At 35.6% G+C, this 8,470-nt stretch overlaps 2 pseudogenes; both read left to right on the top strand.

Moving 5' to 3' along the window:
• The window catches only part of LOC107673203 (uncharacterized), a 12,250-nt pseudogene extending 10,683 nt beyond the window's left edge, over positions 1 to 1,567 (top strand).
• Positions 1,568 to 7,614: 6,047 nt separating this feature from the next.
• LOC107673209 (uncharacterized) overlaps positions 7,615 to 8,470 on the top strand; it is a 28,170-nt pseudogene continuing 27,314 nt past the window's right edge.

Here is an 8,470-nt window from a genome sequence, read left to right as displayed (position 1 = left end):
TGGCTGCAATATAACAGAGTGAAAAATTTAAGGGGGTCTGAATACTTTCCGTACCCACTGTATATATATAGATAGATAGATAGATAGAGAGATACAATTTGATAGTGTTGCATAGAAAAGAGATCTGCATAATTAATGCAACTATTTGATTGTTTTGTGCATCTGTTATAGTGCCTCGCTGTAATGAAATCATGTTCATGTTTGGAGCAGTTGGTCTTGTTTTGTTGAGCTCTGTTACACTGACAGCAGAACTGATCCTGAAAGCACGTAAGTGGAAATCTATAATTTCTGCAAATAATTATATGTTTGTATTTCCATATTTGTATATATGCATTTGTGTATGTGTGTATAGCCGTTTATAGATATTATAGAAATCTTTTAACATCACACCATTTTATATAATGCAAAAACCATGCTAAAAATTAACAGAGCACAGCAGGGTTACATTTTACAAATGCTAAAGATTGCTTTACCATTTTGCTTTCAAATGTCCTGTGCTTCTTTCTCTTCTTTGTTATTCTTTTAATTCTTAGGAAATGGTGAGCGTGTCATGAAGGATATGAGAGTCATTGTATTCCCTTCTGAAAGTGTTTTTGGCTTGTATTGGCTGATTTTACAAATGCGTGCTTTCTGTAAGTATCTTTATTTTTTATTTATTTTTGTTTACTTTTGCTCTGTGATAATAAAGGCAAAAGTGACAGTATAGTGACACAGAGAAAGATTAAAATCTATCAAATTTCCCAGCAGTGAACTTTACAAATAGTGACTCAGACTCAGGAACATTAGTATGATTTGTATGCTTGAGGTTTTTAGGAACATTTGGTCAAAAATTGGTCAAAAAAATTGGCCATCGAATCTGTTCAAAATACTTACAGAATCTGATTTATTTGCTGCGATTCTGATTTGATTCAATAATTTGATTCAATCGATTATTAACATTTGAAACAACTTTCTCTCTAATGTCTCCTGTCACATAGTGAGGATTGTTACAACTGGGTAAGTTCAGATTTTTATTCAACACAGTATGTACTGTATGTGTATGTATGCAGTACATTCAACTGTGTATGTATCCATGTTTAATCTGTAATTCTGTTTTCAAATACAGATCTACACACAATCAAAGGAACTCACATCAAAGAGGTCAACTCATGGTAATGTAATAATTATATATGATGTATCTGCTGATCTGCAATATAAGCTTTGACATCTTAGCGTGGAGTACTGATTTGTACCAAACAACGTCTTGTTTTAAACACAGAATACACCAGAGAATCGTGAAATGGAGAATCTGTCTGCAGCTGATCCTGATGTTTCACAGACAAAGACATGAGAAACAGTCTTTCACATTTACCCTGTACTCTGACTGCTCTGTCTGTCTGTCTGCAAAAGAGTTCCTCTTGAGTAAAAAACAACAAACGGAGACTGAAAACTAAATTGTAAAGCAGAGTCTAGTGACATTCTGTTACAAATAACAAATGGATAATTTAGTATTGGTTGCCAAATGATTTCAAAAGTAAAACATACTGTTTTCAGTAATCTCTTTTCCTTCCCTCTCTCCAAACAACAGGGCTAAAAACATGTCTACAATCATATCAAGTTAGTATTGTATTTAATGTAAATCATATTTAATAAATCAACCTGTAATATAAGGAGAATTTTTAGTTATTAAACTTGAAAATTTTGTTATTTTAATGTAAAAGGATGCTACAATAAAAACCTGTTAATTGATGCATTTTAAGTTCCTATATAGAAAAATAGAAAATAATTATAAAAAAATATAGAAGTAGAATAAATATATGAGTAATATGAATAGAAAATATAGAAAATACACTCTGGAACCAAAGTGAAGTGACTTCTTGATAACACTGATTGGCTGATGACGCCACAAGAACACACATGCTGCGTCCAAATATGTCTATCTGTACTATATAGTAGGCAAAAATTGCCTATTGCTAATTAATTCCTATTGCTTGTTTCACTTCTGTTTCGGTAGTTGTTTTAATACTACAATTGATTGCTTCTGTTTTCCTCATTTGTAAGTCGCTTTGGATAAAAGCGTCTGCTAAATGACTAAATAAATAATAGTAAAATAATAAAAAACAGTATGCATAATATACCTGGATGACCTTCTATTTCAAGATCCTGAAGTGCATATTCAGAGGACACTTTACTATCCCATGAGGACACAGGAAAGGATTTGTGAATGACAGTGACTGGCATGGATGTAGTGTGTCCAAATTTTATTCATACTACACATATTCATACTATATAGAACATACTTTTTAGTAATCACAATTAAGTGTCAAACGAAAAGTATTACCTACTAGACAGAATGTGATCTGAGATGCAGCTCAAACTTTCACTGGAGACTGTCCTGATCTGTGATGTCAAAGGCAGCAGAAAGAGAGAAATTATAGATATTTATATAAAACTTATGTTTACACATCTACTTTTGAATGGCTTTTTTAAGATATGTCTTGTCCCAAACCCAGAAAGGGTCTGATGAAACTCCAGCCAGTGGACCAAAGGAAAAAAACAGCATAATTACATGAAATGAATGCTCTACTGAATCAAGATCTGGAGGCTGGTATGAGTGACGAGAGAGGAAACTCCGCTTGATTCAGTGGAAACACAACCATGAAAAGCAATGATAGAAAAAGACTTTATCCAATGAGTGTTTGTTTAAACTCTCACCAGTCCTGACAGTGATCAAACACACCTCAGTGTTGTTCTTCATTGTAATCCAAATGGGTTTCTACTAAGAGCTTTTTTCAAAAGTCATTTTTTGTTTTTGTAAATGGCTGTAATTATATGCAAGATGTTTAACTGTGTGGCACAAAACGTTATTTACACTGTTTAATTCAGGAGATTAAGCGAATAAAGACAGATAACCATATCATCACGGTTGCACAGGAGTTTAAAGTGTTTGCTGTGTTTGAATTATTAATTTTCTTTATCAATAGCTGCTGCTTGTCTCATATTATTAGCCCATTTAGAGACACAACAGCCACAAACAGAACTGAAGTTCAGTAAAGTTCAGTTCATGCACTAATGGAGAGCAGATGTGGGGGGTTTTTTTTTACAGTGTGTTGGCTGATCAGAGACCAGCTGTATAGAGTTCAGGTCAGCTCTTGTCTTCATGTGATTCCATAAAAATATAAAATAAGGTTCAAATTTATTACCCTCAATAATGTCATCTATGGGCTCCAGTGCAAAAACACTTTCAGTAGTAGAAACATTTGGTGCCTCCAAACATCCTTAAACATATTCATGATATAAAGAAGAGGCCACCATTGGGCATGTTGGACAACAGTGCTGAAGATTCATCAGGATGAGATGGTTGCATTTAAAAGTGTTGGTGAGTAAAAGCCACATTAGGTCTGGCAGAAAAATTATTTCATTAAAGTACCTGAAGTTTTGTGCTGATATTTTCCTTCTTGTCTTTCAAAGCATTTATCAGGACCAAATCAGTCCATATCTGCAGTGTGTGGGTGAGGACATCACTGTGAACTGTAAACAAACAACTGGGTGAGTAACAGAATGATGGAGGTTAATTGACATGAAAATGAGCACACGCATACAAAATGTTTTAAGGTTATTTTCTTTTTATTCTTGTGGTATGAAACAAGACCCAAACATAATTTTTGAGAGATTCGCTATAAATATAAACATCGTGGCATGATTTCACAGACAAGGCTTAAACTAAGCCAGAATTAGGCCATAGTTCAATTAGGACATTTAAGTATTTTTTATAAACATGCCTTGTAAAAAACATTACTGGTGTGTATTTTGAGACAAAACAAGGGCACTGACATATTTTAAGATCAATCAGGGCAAGTTTCTTTCAGTTGAAACAGCTCACTAGAGCTGGCTTCACCAGAGATGGTTGGCTCCCCTCACATTTGTCACGGGGTGAGTCACCTGTGGTCTCAACAAGAGCAAAAAGTGCTATTGTTCTTATTTTAACTTGTAACTTATTAAGTACATGAACGATTGTTGAGCAGGTCCATCAAACATTTTTGAACAGTTACAGATCTGGGGAGTGTTTCCCAAAAGCATTAGCTAACCATGGTCGCAAGTTCTGTTGAATATTGGTAACAACGGAAGCTGCTTTCGGGAAATGCACCCCAGAAACATTCATGACAATGGCTAAAAAGAACTGACATTTATTTTGTAAAACATGTCAAGCAAACATTTTTTAAATGACGCATAGCGCACTATTCGCAATTGATAGTCGTACTGTTTAAAATGCTCGCCGACGACACATGTGGGATCTTCTTGGAATCCGAATCCAAAGAAGAATTGCATTCTGTCTTTGTCAGTCATGTGCATTTATTATGTGTGATGTCACAGAGGCACCATTTTGAAAGAAATGAAAGTATACAGAGAACTGTATACTTTCAAAATAAGTTCACAATGAAAAAAAAAATCGTTAGTTTATGTTAAATAATATGCCTTTATTTCACTCCACATGCCTATAAAGAATTAATTTCTAGTAAATATAGAACACAACAGTCAGTTTTTACAGGGGATGTACCACAATATGCCAGTACTGCCACTCCCTATACGCAGAGTACTTAGTTTGTGTAGGGCACCAACTTTCAGGGGGCACCATCTCTGTTGCTCAAAAAAACCCAAAGAACAACAACTTTCATTCCATATCAATATTAACATAAACACAAGTGTAAATGTAAACATAAATATAAAAAAAGCATTTTATGTTGAAAACAGTAAGCTCACATGGCACATTCCCACTTCCACCACACCTCTAGGGAAAAGACAACGGTAGTCTGGTGCTGAGAACCAATTACTATTCATCACTTACAGGTATGCTTACAAATGTGTGAAACTTTATATTTTATTGAAGTTAATGTGTGATGGCAGATATTGATAATTTAGATATTATCAATGACTACTTTGTCTTTATCTGTTTTTGTTTAGTTGTTTTGTTGATTTTATGTGTCTGTTTTTCTCATTATTATTTCAGTCAAACCTATAAAACCCTTTGTTACCCCAAACTACATAAAAAGCTTGATCAGTCAAATAAAAGTAATCAGACTCCAGCTACTTATTCCTTTGTTACTCATTGACGCGTGAACTTCCCCTTTAATAGACGCGACGTTCTGCCCTCTATGTGTACGACTCTGCTCCCATTAAGCGCTGTTAGAAGTGAATGAATTAATTCAGCATTTCAACACTTCCGTAAGGATGCGTTAAATTCAACAAAGCAGTTTAATAAAGGATGTATTGATCTTGTGAATTGGCAAATTTTACTATACCGATATTTTTTAATTAGCTGTTAAAGTTTATATGTGAATATTACACACTGATCCTTTAACAATGCATTGGCGCAAAAACACGCAGCTTTTGGACCAATTATGCAGCATGATTTCTCGACTGCCACAAATACTGCCTTAACAAATTACTAATTTTGTGCACTTTTTACTGTACCAATATTTTAAATTGGCCTTTGAACTTAGGCCACTTTTTTTTGCATGGCCAATGATGCCCAATGATGTTGGGGGACCCAGTGAGGGTGGCAATCATATTTCAGGTTGGCTGTGCCACTCTATAGCTGTGTCACTAAACACTTGTAATCCTGTTTACCACATCTACCAACTGAGGTAATACAACTTAAAAGAAAAACTTGAAAATACTTACATTTAAACACCACATCTTCGCTTGTGTGAAACATTACATCTGCCGGCGCCGCCATTTTTTTTTTTTCAAATAAACGATGGTTGTTTACGGCGACGCAAAGAATTGTGGATTATGTGTAGCAGCGAAGGATACACCTCATGCAACTTCCGAATTCCTGTGAAAGAAGGTCGCATTCGAAGGTTGCATTCGGAGTGTCCTTCTTGCTTTTCTGAAATGAGACAGCCTCGATGACGTATGCAGCCTTCGAATGTGACCTCCGGAGGGCACAGCCTTCGAAATGAGACAGCTATTATCACGGCCCTGCTAAAATGTAGTGCCAGTACATGCGCTCATTGTCGCCCCCTACTGCTGGTGGCGCCCTAGGTGACCGCCTAGCTTGCCTATGCCGAGAAACGGGCCTGCTTTTGACCGCCAGTGTGTATATAATGAGATTTGATTCAAACCTGTGTCATGATTCCTCTAGCAAGGATTTTGTTGCCATCTTGCATCATCATGTTGATGAACTTGCTGTTAAAGGAAAGCAGATGATCAGTGTTATGAAGGATCCATATATACTGTGGGGTCCAAAAGAAGTGAGACCACGAGTGAAAATATATTTTTTTAATTGCAGCAAAGTTCAAACAATGTTATAACAAAAGTATAATCAACATGAGTTAATTAGTACAATTTTGGAAAAGCTTTGGGACCCCACTGTATTTATAGTCATAGAGCTTTGGTTAGACTAACGTTTATTGCAGTTGGTTGAGTTCTTTTTGTTTTTACCTTATCAGAGGGTCAAGGAGAGCTGGTGTCGCTGGAAAGGGCAGCTTTTATCGGAATACATATGACTAAATATTTGTTTTAAAATGAATATATTGTATCTTTACATTTATTGTATTATACACCGTTCTTGCTCAGTGTCTAAATAATAGTTATTTACAGATAAAAGAATGAATAGTCCGTGAATTTTCTGGTCTTTGTACTCATAGGTATGTCTATTTGTTTGTGCAGCCCCCCCTCAGCATCGTAGATTTATTTATTTTATAAAAACAAAAACAAAACAATCATTGACATTTACACAATGTTCAAATATACTGGTAATGCTGTGTATTATTTCATCTATAATTTTAAAAACATTTCATTAATATTAACGAAGATATTGTGATGAATAACTCGTATAGTAACAGTAATCACTTTTAAAAGTAACTTTGAAAAAAAAGTCTGATATTTTAGTGAAACACAATGCTAATCTGTTAAAGTTTATTCTTCACTAAGTAAATAATCAATAGGCTAAAGCATAGAAAGCCGCCCATTTTCACGGTGGTGCAGTTCCCTTTCATGGGAACTTCGAACTGCGTCCTCTTTTTTAATGTATTCTTCAGACACGGGTCACGACGAGGCGTTCCCCATAGCGCCCCCTAGAGGACACAGTGTCTCGTTCCCTACTCAGGGAACCATGGTTACATAAGTAACCTGAGACGTTTTATGCTTCTCATGTGTTGTAATAATTTCATATTTGACTTTCCTTATCCAGCTGCTCTTATGATTAATAAACAAAACATTTGGCATGCCAAGGTTACAAAAAGGGTTTATAGGCCTTTATGTTTGTAAAATATCGACGTCTAAATTTAAGAGCTTAACCAAATGCAGAACATAAACAAGAAGAGGAGCTTTCCCAGTTGTTATTTGCTAAGCACAATTAGAGTTGAACAAATAGAAACCTCAATTCTGAGGTTTCATCCTCAGAAGAATCAACAAGAAAGCCAACAGAATGTGATATTTCAACGGTATTTTCAGCGCTTGTTCTTATCAGTTCAACGAATCAAGTTTTGACGCGCGTAATTCAAAAAAGCGAAAGTGAAAGTGTTTCTTTAGGCGTGTCTTCCCATGTTCTCGTTTTCATGATAATTTATGATCTTATGTTAGTTTCGTCTAATTTTAATACATGATGGACATTCTTACCTGCATTTTTATGTCAATACTTATGATGGTCGCTGATGGTGAGTATTTTCACTTTACGTTATTATGCGAAAATATATTTGCTTCCTTTATTTCTTTATTTATTTTTTAATAAACGCATGAATCAATTTGTCTATTTTGTGATAGGGTTCATTGTGCACGGTCCCGCTGGCCCTCTGGTTGCTCCTCTGGGATCTTCAGTGGTTTTGCTCTGTTATGTTGATGAACTCTTACTAATGGAGGATCTGGAGGTGGAATGGAGAAGAACAGACTCAGAGACTCTGGTTCATTTGTATCAAGATGGTGAGAGTCGACCAGAGGCCCATCAGCAGGATTATTATGATAGAGCTTATTTCTTTACTGATCAGATTCAACATGGAAACTTCTCCCTCTGTCTGGAAAATCTGAGAGCTGAAGATGAGGGACGATACACATGTAGAGTTTACAGTCAGCAGGATTCTGGTGAGACTGAGGTTCAAATAAAACATGGTGAGTGAGAGCCATCTGAATTCTGCTGAAAATATATATTACATTGGATGTATTTTATGTATTGGAATTTAAACCATTTTTATTCTCTCAGAATGTTTGATAGTATCAGGATCAGATCGGTCTGTTTCTGCATATGATGGTGAGGACGTCACTCTGAGCTGCTCTGTAGACTCTCACATCAAACCTGAACATATTGAAAAGGTTTTATGGAGGAAAACAGATGGAAATATTCTGGTTCTGCTCTACCAAAACAATGATACTTTACCAGATTCATCAGATGAACAATACAGAGACAGAGTTGAGTTCTTCACTGCTGAAATCCCCAAAGGAAACTTCTCTCTCAGACTGAAGAGTGTCAGAACTGAGGATAAAGGAGTTTACA

Source organism: Sinocyclocheilus anshuiensis, unplaced genomic scaffold (genome assembly GCF_001515605.1).
Source record: "Sinocyclocheilus anshuiensis isolate Anshui unplaced genomic scaffold, SAMN03320099.WGS_v1.1 scaffold724, whole genome shotgun sequence".
Lineage (NCBI taxonomy): Eukaryota > Metazoa > Chordata > Actinopteri > Cypriniformes > Cyprinidae > Sinocyclocheilus > Sinocyclocheilus anshuiensis.
The sequence above is the reverse complement of the archived record's forward strand: the minus strand, read 5'-3'. Positions and strand labels throughout refer to the sequence as shown.